At 39.2% G+C, this 9699-nt stretch overlaps 1 non-coding gene across 1 annotated transcript; it reads left to right on the top strand.

Moving 5' to 3' along the window:
• The first annotated feature begins 3364 nt into the window (after nt 1-3364).
• LOC119233123 (U1 spliceosomal RNA) lies at nt 3365-3528 on the top strand. Its single transcript, XR_005122275.1, has one exon. It is a non-coding gene; the product is annotated as a U1 spliceosomal RNA (small nuclear RNA).
• Nucleotides 3529-9699: the final 6171 nt, after the last annotated feature.

Raw genomic sequence — 9699 nt, 5'->3', positions numbered from 1 at the left:
TCATTTATTTACAGAATTTTAAGGTTTTTTGTTTTTTTTAATTAATTTTTTTCAAGATTTATTTATTGTGCATACAAGAACTGGTGTGTAAGCCAGAGGTGCAGGGGGTGAGAGGATACACGAGAGTGGGGAGCAGAACAGACAGATCTACTGAAATACACTGCTGAGGGGAGCAGCAGGTGAGGCAGAAAAGGTCTGCTGCACCATGTGGGTTTCTCCCTGGCTGGCAGGTTTTCAAGCTCATGCTGCAGTGGTTGGCAATAGCTTGATAGAGCTGTTTTTAACCCCTGCACCACCAGGGAGGCCCCAGAATTTTAAGTTTTTAATTGTCAATTTATCTATCTTTCTATAGCTTTTTTCCCCTCTCTCCAAGAAGGTCTTTCAACGCTAAATCCATAAATGGGCAATGATTCTGTGAACATTTTCCCAGTATGCGTATATCTTTGGTTTTTCATGTTTTCCTTTTAATCTATTAGGAATGACTTTTTACATGGTGTTAGGTAGGGGAACTAACTTTATTTTCAGGTAGACAAGTAATTGTGCCCAAATCATTATTTCCCCAATAATTTGAAATGCTATCTTTATTATTGATAAATTCCTATAAATATATTAACTAGAATTATTTCAGTTGCAAGGAAAAAAAAAACTCTCAAACCATTTTAAGGAAAGAAGGAAAATTTTCTCATGTAACTTTCCAAAGGGAGAGGCTTTGAAAAAATTAACTAGAACAATGGAGGATGGGAGTGGAGCTATCTGAGTGGGACAATGGAGGCAGCAATTAGAAGCTATGGAAAAGAATAGTCATGCAAAAAAAAGATAAACTTTAAAAAGTATCAAGAATATTAAAAGGTTTAGTATGTCCAAGAGACAAAAAAAAAGGGGTCTCCCTGGTAGTACAAGGGGTTAAGACGCAACCTATGAAGTTATCTGCAGCCACTGCAGCATGAGTTCGATCCCTGGCCAAGGAGCTACCCACATGGTACAGCAGACCTCTCCTGACTCACCCGCTGCTCCCCTCAGCAGTGTATTTTGGTCAATCTGCCTGTTCTGCTCCCCACTCTGTCTCTGGTGAATCTCTCACCCCCGCACCTCTGGCCTGTACCCCAGTTCTTATATGCATAAATAAATAAATCTTTTAAAAAAATTATAATAACCAGGGACCAGAGTAGAGGAAAGCCAGAGTGGTAAGTGGGAAAGGAGAGGGAGGCCAGAGTCAGTCCTAAGACATTGATGCCACAACATGAACTAAATTATATTCTGTCTTTAAAAACAAAATTCAACTTAGTAAATCTTCAGTATTTCATCAGCTTTATTCAATGATTCATGAATTGAGTAGCATCCCATCTAGTAAACAGAAAGGAACTCTGAGGACCTGTGTAAAATGAGAGATTTTATATGCAGAAGGAGTGGAAATAAGGAAGTTACACTAGGTCAAAGAGCAGTCTGATTATAAAGTCACTTTCTTGAAGGGGATGGCAGGGGGTTTTTCAGGAAGATTACCTAACTATTGCTGGTTAGGTGATTCCTGATTTACTGGTTTAAGATTCAACTTCTTAAATGTAATTTAATCTGTAATCAAATTAAGTATTGGCAAGATATAAAAGAAATCCAAACTGGGAAAGAAGGAAAACTATCACTATTTGCAGATGGCATGAATATATATGTAATATATATATGATTAGTATTCCATATATATTGTTTTGTTTTTATATTGTTTTGAAAGATGAACTCTTGTTATTCTGGATGGAAATGGAGGGGATAATGCTAAGCAAGATAAGTCAGAAGGAGAAAAACAAATACCAGATGGTGTCACTTATTTGTAGAGTATAGAGAAATAAGACAAAGGATCAGACAGAACCAAACCAATAACAAATCCTAGCAGTCTGACCATAGAATTGAGGATACCACAATGGGAGGAGGAGAGGAAGGGTAGCAAACAGGATGGTGGAGGGTACACCATGGACTATAATGGAGGACTATGGGTGCCTTGGTTGTGGGTGTGGTTTGGTAACATACATCTGATGAAGTGTGATTCTATATCTCTGATAATATACAGTATCGTAAACCAATATTCCCTGAAGAAAAAAAAATATTGATATAAGAACAACAAAAATAAAGTCTTGGTTTGGTGACATAAGGCTTAGTACAAGAGACTTAATTTTGGGTCTGCTGTCGTATTTTTTTTTTTAAGATTTATTTATTTATGCATACAAGAGCTAGGGTGTAGGCCAGAGGTGTGGAGGGTGAGAGAATTCACCAGAGACAAAGTGGGGAGAAGAACAGGCAGATCCACTAAAATACACTGCTGAGGGAAGCAGCGGGTGAGACAGGAGAGGTCTGCTGTGCCATGTGGGTCAATTCCCCAGCCACAGATCCAGCTGGTGCTGCAGTAGCTGCAAATTGCTTCATAATGCTGAGACTTAGTCCCTTGTGCCACTGGGGAGGCCCATTGTCATCTTAATATCTATTTTATTCCATCTATTATGGGAGGCCATCAGAAAGTTTTAATGGAAGTGCTACATGGTGCAATTTACACTTTTAAAGGGATAACCTTGTTTACTATATGAAAAATAAATTATAGGAGGGAGGAAGGGTAATGATGGAAGTGGGGAAGAGTTAAGAGGTGCTGCCATAGTCAGTGATGGTAGTTTCATCCAGCATGATACCAGGGAAGATATAGAAAATGGACAGATGTTGGATATGACTTATGAGATAAGGATTTGCTGAGGAGGAAAGAGCTCTGTTTTTGTCAAGAACACCTATTGAGTATCTAACTGGAAATGTCAAATAGATAGTCAGGCATACAAATTTGGAGCTCAGGCAGGGGGATATGGTTAAGAAGTCAACAGTTCAGATGGTATTCATAATCAACAGCCAGAATATACAAAGAGCCCTGTAAAAATCTAAAGAGACAAAACTGAAAACTTATAGAAAAGTGGGCAAAGGACTTGAAGATTCATTTTTAAAAGACATTAAAAGTTCATTTTAAACATATTAAAAGACGCCCAAATTCACTCAAAACACAATGCAATTGAAACATTGAGATACTGTTTCTTATCCATTGAGTGACAAAGTTCAAAAGGTTGACAACCTCCTGTACTAGTGAAGCTGTAAGGAAAACAGGCACTCATTTATTTACATTGCCGCTGGAAACACACTTCAAATAAAAACAAGCCCTAAGAGTGAAGGTTTTCAAGTGACAGCCAGACAGATCTAATAGTGACAATTGTCTGAGTTGGGTTTTTGGGGGAAGTTCAAAGTTGTTCTATTCCCTCCAGGGAGGCCCAATTATGGCATTATTTTTAATAGCAAAATATTAAAACAACCCGTATGCCACCTACATCGAAAACTTGTTCAATTAAAGACACCTACCTGGCAAGGGAGACACCATGATCACAACGGTGGTTTTCCCCAGGTGAGGCTCAGCCGTTGTACTCTGGATGTGCTGACCTCTGTGATTTCCCCAAATGTGGGAAAATTGAATGCATAATTTGTAGAAGTGGAGGACTGCATTCACACTTTGCCCTAAGAAAAAAATGAATATATAAATAAAGATGATACATATGCACAATTGAATGATACATGGTCATAAAAGAGAATATGTAAGAGTTTTATGTGTTACTATAAAGTGAATGCCAAGATATCTTATTAAGAGAAAAAAATCAGAGTTTAAAAAATATGTAAAGTATGGAAATGCACATGCAAGTGTCTTTCTAGAGTCCCAAATTAAATCAGAGATTATCAAAGCCCTCTATGGAAATCTCATTCCCAAGTTTTTCCTTTTTTATTTTCCCCTTGGAGTTATCTAAAAATTAAATCATCAAAAGATAGTCATGTTGGGCCTCCCCGGTGGTGCAGTGGGTTGAGCACAGCACTGTGAAGCTGTCCGCAGCCTCTGCAATGTGGGTTCGATTCCCGACCAGCCAGGGAGATACCCACATGGTGCAGCAGACCTCTCCTGTCTTGCCCACTGCTCCCCTCAGCAGTGTTTTTGGTCCATTTGCCTGTTCTGTTCACCCTTCTGTCTTTGGTGAAGCCTCTCACCCTCCTGTGCCTCTGGCTTGTACCCCAGTTCTTGTATAAATAAATAAATCTGTTTTAAAAAAAAAAAAGTCATGTTGTATTCCATTAAATTGTAGCTCTTAACAAAACCAATCAATAAATTAACAAATATCCCAGTTTCTCCTGTTTTGTTCTTTGGTCAGCCTTTCACTAGTCCCAACTGGTATTACCACCTCAAGCAACTAAGATATAAGCGATTGCAGCTATTTTTTTTTCCAACAAATACCTGGGAATAGGACTGCTAGGCATAGAATAAGTTCTGAGTCACTTCAAATAAAAACAAGCCCTAAGAGTGAAGGTTTTCAAGTGACAGCCAGGCAGGTCTAATAGTGACAATTGTCTGAGTTGGGCATTTGGGGGAAGTTCAAAGTTGTTCTGTTCCTTCCAGTGGCTGCTAAGCTTCTGATTTTCATAGCTAGTACAGTTCCAAGGATACTGAAAAGCTGAGCGGAAGATGGTAAGAGAGTAAGTTAAAATGCCAGAAAGCCTTCTATTCTTACCTAGATTCTTACTTAGATTCAGCTGTTTTCCTTGGATAAATCTTCCTTGAAGTTTAGCAAGCCTTTGATTACTTTTCAGAGTTCTGAAAAAGTTGATTTCGACAACTTTTGCCAGTGTTCTTGTTACTTTTATGGAGGAGTAGATTTTCAGAGATCTTTGTCATTCTGGAAGTGCTTCTATCTTTATTCATTTTTTTTCCCACAATAAGAAACAGAATAAATCAGAGACTATTAATAATCACTATACAGGGTATAATTATCAAGCAACTTTGGGTATATTATAGGATAAAGCAAATGAACAAATACATTGATTTCGTTGAAAACCAGGTTTCTCATAATAGGAGAAGGAAAGTACAAATAGAGGAGACAATGGTAGAGAGGTATTTGCTGAATTTAAATTGTGTATTTTTTCATAAGTTCAAATTTTTGCTATGTCCACTCCATGGACTTAGAACCAATGATATCCCAGTAGCAATGAACATATCTAGTATCCAGTCCTTGGTTTCTAAATACTACACCCCATTAAAAGAAACAATATTTCAAGAAATGGATGATTCCAGGACGGGGGCAGGCAAAGTAGAAGGTATACCTGGGACATTTAATGTCAGAAATCAAAGAAGACTGAAGACTAAAGAAATGGCAATGTCCGTAGGATAAGAGTTTAACATGATTCCCATTGGCCAAGTTAGTGACATGCTAAATATACATGCTAAAATTTGAATATCAATATGAGTAAAGTTGATGCATTCTGTTTTCCCATTAGTCCAAGTAATACTAAAATGAAAAAGAGAAACAGAAATGCAAAGTTCTTCATTACAGAAGAATTCTAAGTTATAATCATACAAAGAATGGCAGAATAAAAGAAAGTAACCATTCTGCAACCCCCATTGTAATAGTTGTTTAGGCGAGGATCATCTGTTGTATCTGAATCTAATCATGAGCAAACTATCAGATGAATCTAGAGTTTCTCAACTTCTGCACTACTGACATTTTGGGGTGGATAATTCTTTGGTCTGGGAGCTATTCTGTGCACTATAGGAAGTTTAGTAGCACCCCTGGCCTCCACCCACTAGATGCCAGTAGATTGTTATGCATTGAATGTGAAATGCCCCTCCCCCCACAATTCGTATGTTCAAACCCTAACCCACAAGGTGATGATATTAGGAGGTGGGAACTTTAGGAGGTGTTTAGGTCACGAGGGTAAGCCCTCCTGAATGGCATTAGTGTCCCCATAAAAGAGACCAGAGAAAATTCCCTCCCACATTTCACTTTTTAAGATATATATAAATATACTTCACCAGACACTCAACCTGCCAACACCTTGAACTCAGACTTCTCAGCCTTCAGAATGTCAAAAAATAAGTTTCTGTTGTTTATAAGACACTGGTTTATGGCATTTCATTACAATAGCCCTATATGTCTAAGATACACCTGCCCCTTTGTGATAACCAATAATATCTCCAGACATTATCAAATTTCCCATGGGGAACAAAATCACCCCTTTTGAGAGCCACTAATCTAGAAAGCATTCTGTAAAGAATGGACTTTTGAAAACAGTCAATATTGTGGAAAACAACAAAAGACAGGGGAGGGATGATCTTTTTAATAATGAAAGAGACTAAAGGTAATGATGAAATTTTATGAGTAATTCTTGATTAGACCTTGGATTTAAAAGAATTATTTCTCTTTTTTTTAAGATTTATTTATTTATGCATACCAGAGGTGGGGTGTAGGCCAAAGGTGCAAAGGGGGTGAGAGGATTCACCAGAGAGAATGGGGAGCAGAACAGGCAGACTGAAATATGCTGTGGAAGGGAGCAGCGAGCGAGACAGGGATCCAACTAGTGCTGCACTGGCTGCAGATAGCTTCATAATGTTGAGACTTAATTCCTTGCACCATCAGGGAGGCCCTAAAAGAATGATTTCTATATAGATCATAGTTCAGAGATTTGGGAAAATTTGAAAATATACTGCATAGTGATTAATTTATTGTTAATTTTCTTAGCTATAATAATAGTTTTATAGTTCTTTAGGAAAATACTTCAGTTTTGGAAGGTAGATGTTAAAATATTTAAAGGAACTGTATCATGTTGATTGAAATTTGTTGAAGCCAAGGTTGAGCCAAAGTGTATAGGGTGGGGAAGAGATGGAGAAATTACACACACAAATATTGGCAAAATGACAGCAACTGATGAATATCATTGAAAAGTACATAGATACTCATAATTATTACTCTTCAAACTTGTAGGTAAATTTGAGATTTTTCAAAGCAGGAAGTTGAGGGGAAGTGTGATAAAATGCATAGAGCAGGGAAAAGTAGGTAAACAGGTTGGAAATCATTTAGAGAGAATATAGAAGAGAGAAGACTACCGAGGACAGAGTCATGGGGAAGCAAAAAATGTTGAGAAAAAGAAAAACAGGGGAGTATGAAATCCTGAAAGCTCAAGAAGAAAGTGTCTTGAAAAGGACAAAGCATTCAAGAGCATCAAATGCTTCTGAGAAGTTCAATAAGGTGCCAAAGAAAAACTCAAACGGGCCTCCCTGGTGGCGCAGGCAGTTGAGCTGTGAAGCTGTCCACTGACTCTGCAGTGCAGGTTCGATCCCGGCTGGCCGGAGAGAATTCCACAGGGCGCAGCAGACCTCTCCTGTCTCACCCACTGCTCCCCTCAGCAGTGTATTTTGTCAGTCTGCCTGTTCTGTTCCCCGCTCTGTCTCTGGTGAATCCGCTCACCCTCCCGCGCATCAGGCCTATACCCTGGTTCTTGCATAAAAATAAATCTTTTAAGATTTATTTTTATTTATTTATACAAGCATTGGGCACAGTCAGAAGCGCGGGAGGGTGAGGGAATTCACCAGAGCCAGAGCGGGGAGCAGAGCAGGGAGAAGGACGGAAGGTACACTGCTGGGGGGAGCAGTGGGCGGCAGGAGAGGTCTGCGCGCCATGTGGGACCCTCCTCCGGTGGCCGGGGAGCAGCCGGGGATCGAACTGGCGCTGCAGAGGCTGCGGGCAGCTTCGCAACCCAGCGCTCAACCGCTGTGCCACCGGGAGGCCCCAATAAATAAATCTTTTTAAAAAGAAAAGAAAAACTCAAACAAGCAAACATTTGCTTGGGTAGATGTAGGTCATGGTGACCTTAATAAAAGAGTGAGGACAAGAGCTTGATGAAGTGGTTTGTGGGAAAGATGGACATGAGGAAGGAGAGCAAGAAGAGACCTTCAAATGATGAGTTTGAGAAAGAGAAGAGAGAAATGAGGTGAGTTGAAAGAGGACTGTGTTTGAAGGAGGTTTTAGTTCTGTTTATATTTTAGAAGATGAATGATACAAAGATATGTCCCTATGCCACTGAGAATGATCCAGTAGAATGTCAAAGAGGGGAGACTGCAGGAGTGAAGTCTTTGAGTAGGTAAGGGGGATGGACAGAGAGCATGTGGAAGGGTTGCCATGGTGGAAGAGGAGGTAGAGAGAGCTCCTCTGAATGAATCTCTTTTCTGGAGGGATCACTAAACAAAGACACCATTGGAATGAAGGGGAGATATTGGACATTTGATGTGAGAAATATGAAATAGTATCTCAGGAAGTGAAAAAAGAAAAATGAATAGTCTGATAGTGTTGCAAGCTCATTTGAGACTTATGGACATAAACTGAAAGTGAGTAATTTTAAATAAGTATGGTGAGTTGATTTTCTCTTGTAACATTCCCTTGTGTGGGTGCAGAGGTAGAGAGAGTAAGAAAATATTTGGATTTTATAATTTGTTGGCTGCTCAGAATCTGAACCCCTTTCCAATCTGTTAGAACCTCTTTCCTTTGCAGCTATGAGTTCATGACATAGGCAGTCTCTGCACTGTCCAGAATTTTTTGTTTTGTTTTTAATACTTTATTTTATATAATTATTACATCATTTTTCATTTTTTCACAATGTATGCATTTTCATTTTGCTTATATTCCCCATACAATTGCACCCCCCTTATTTTGACCCTAGTCCTTCCTCTCCCCTTCCCTCCCCTCCACCCCCAGAAGTGTGTCTCTGGTTTATAGTTGCTTGTTGATTTTGATTTTTACTTTGTATTAATCAGTATTTTTCTTGGTCCCTTATTTAGGTTTTCTAAATTCCTGCTAAGAGTGAGACCATCCGGTATTTTTCTTTTTCTTTCTGACTTATTTCGCTGAGCATGATCCCTTCTAGCTCCATCCATGTTGCTGCAAACTGCATGTGTTTATCTTTTGTGATTGCTGAGTAATATTCCATGGTGTATATGCACCACATCTTCTTGATCTAGTCATCTATTTTTGGGCATTTGGGTTGTTTCCATAGCTTAGCTATTGTAAATAGTGCTGCTATAAACATAGGAGTGCAGGTGCCCTTTGGAATTAATGTTTCTGTGTCATTTGGGTAAATACCTAGGAGTGGAATTGCTGGATCATATGGAAGCTCTATCTTTAGTAGGTCAAGAAATCGCCACACAGCTCTCCATAGTGGTTGGACCAGTTTGCACTCCCACCAGCAATGTAGGAGAGTTCCTTTTTCTCCACAACCTCGCCAACATTTGTCCTGAATTTTTGAATGGGAGCTAAGGAATCAACAGAGGCAGTGGTGCATCATCACTGACTGTTACAGAGATGGAGACGGCAACATCCAGTTCCTAAAGGCACAGTGCCAGTGGAGCCATCAGCAACACCACTGAAGGATTGCCCCTCTGGGATGGCAGCAGAAGTGTCCTCACCAGTGGGTTCTATGCCATAATTTTGTTTGTGGTTCTCACTGCATAACCTCAAACCTGCTTCTCCAGCTCTCTTGGCAATACCTTGAGCCAGCCCAAGTCTATGCAATGGAAATTATTTAATTTATAAAATTGTACATTAATTATCATAAAACCATTGAGTTCATTTACAGATAAAGCAACAAACTCAACTTCCTATAAGAAGCAGACTTTGTGATCTGCACAAGCAAATACAATCTGTCAGCATAAATATAATTTACAAGTTTGTGGTTATCCCAAACTTTGTGGTAAAGGTTACATTCCTGTAAAATTAAACAGAAACAAAACACCTTTTGTGTTCTAACAAATGACTATCTCATGCAACAGCTGTAGTTCCTTCTCCTTGAATACCAGTGAACACATGGAGAGAGGAACTGACA

Source organism: Talpa occidentalis, unplaced genomic scaffold (genome assembly GCF_014898055.3).
Source record: "Talpa occidentalis isolate TD23 unplaced genomic scaffold, MPIMG_talOcc4v2.1 talOcc4.7, whole genome shotgun sequence".
NCBI classification, from domain to species: Eukaryota; Metazoa; Chordata; class Mammalia; order Eulipotyphla; family Talpidae; genus Talpa; species Talpa occidentalis.
The sequence above is the reverse complement of the archived record's forward strand: the minus strand, read 5'-3'. Positions and strand labels throughout refer to the sequence as shown.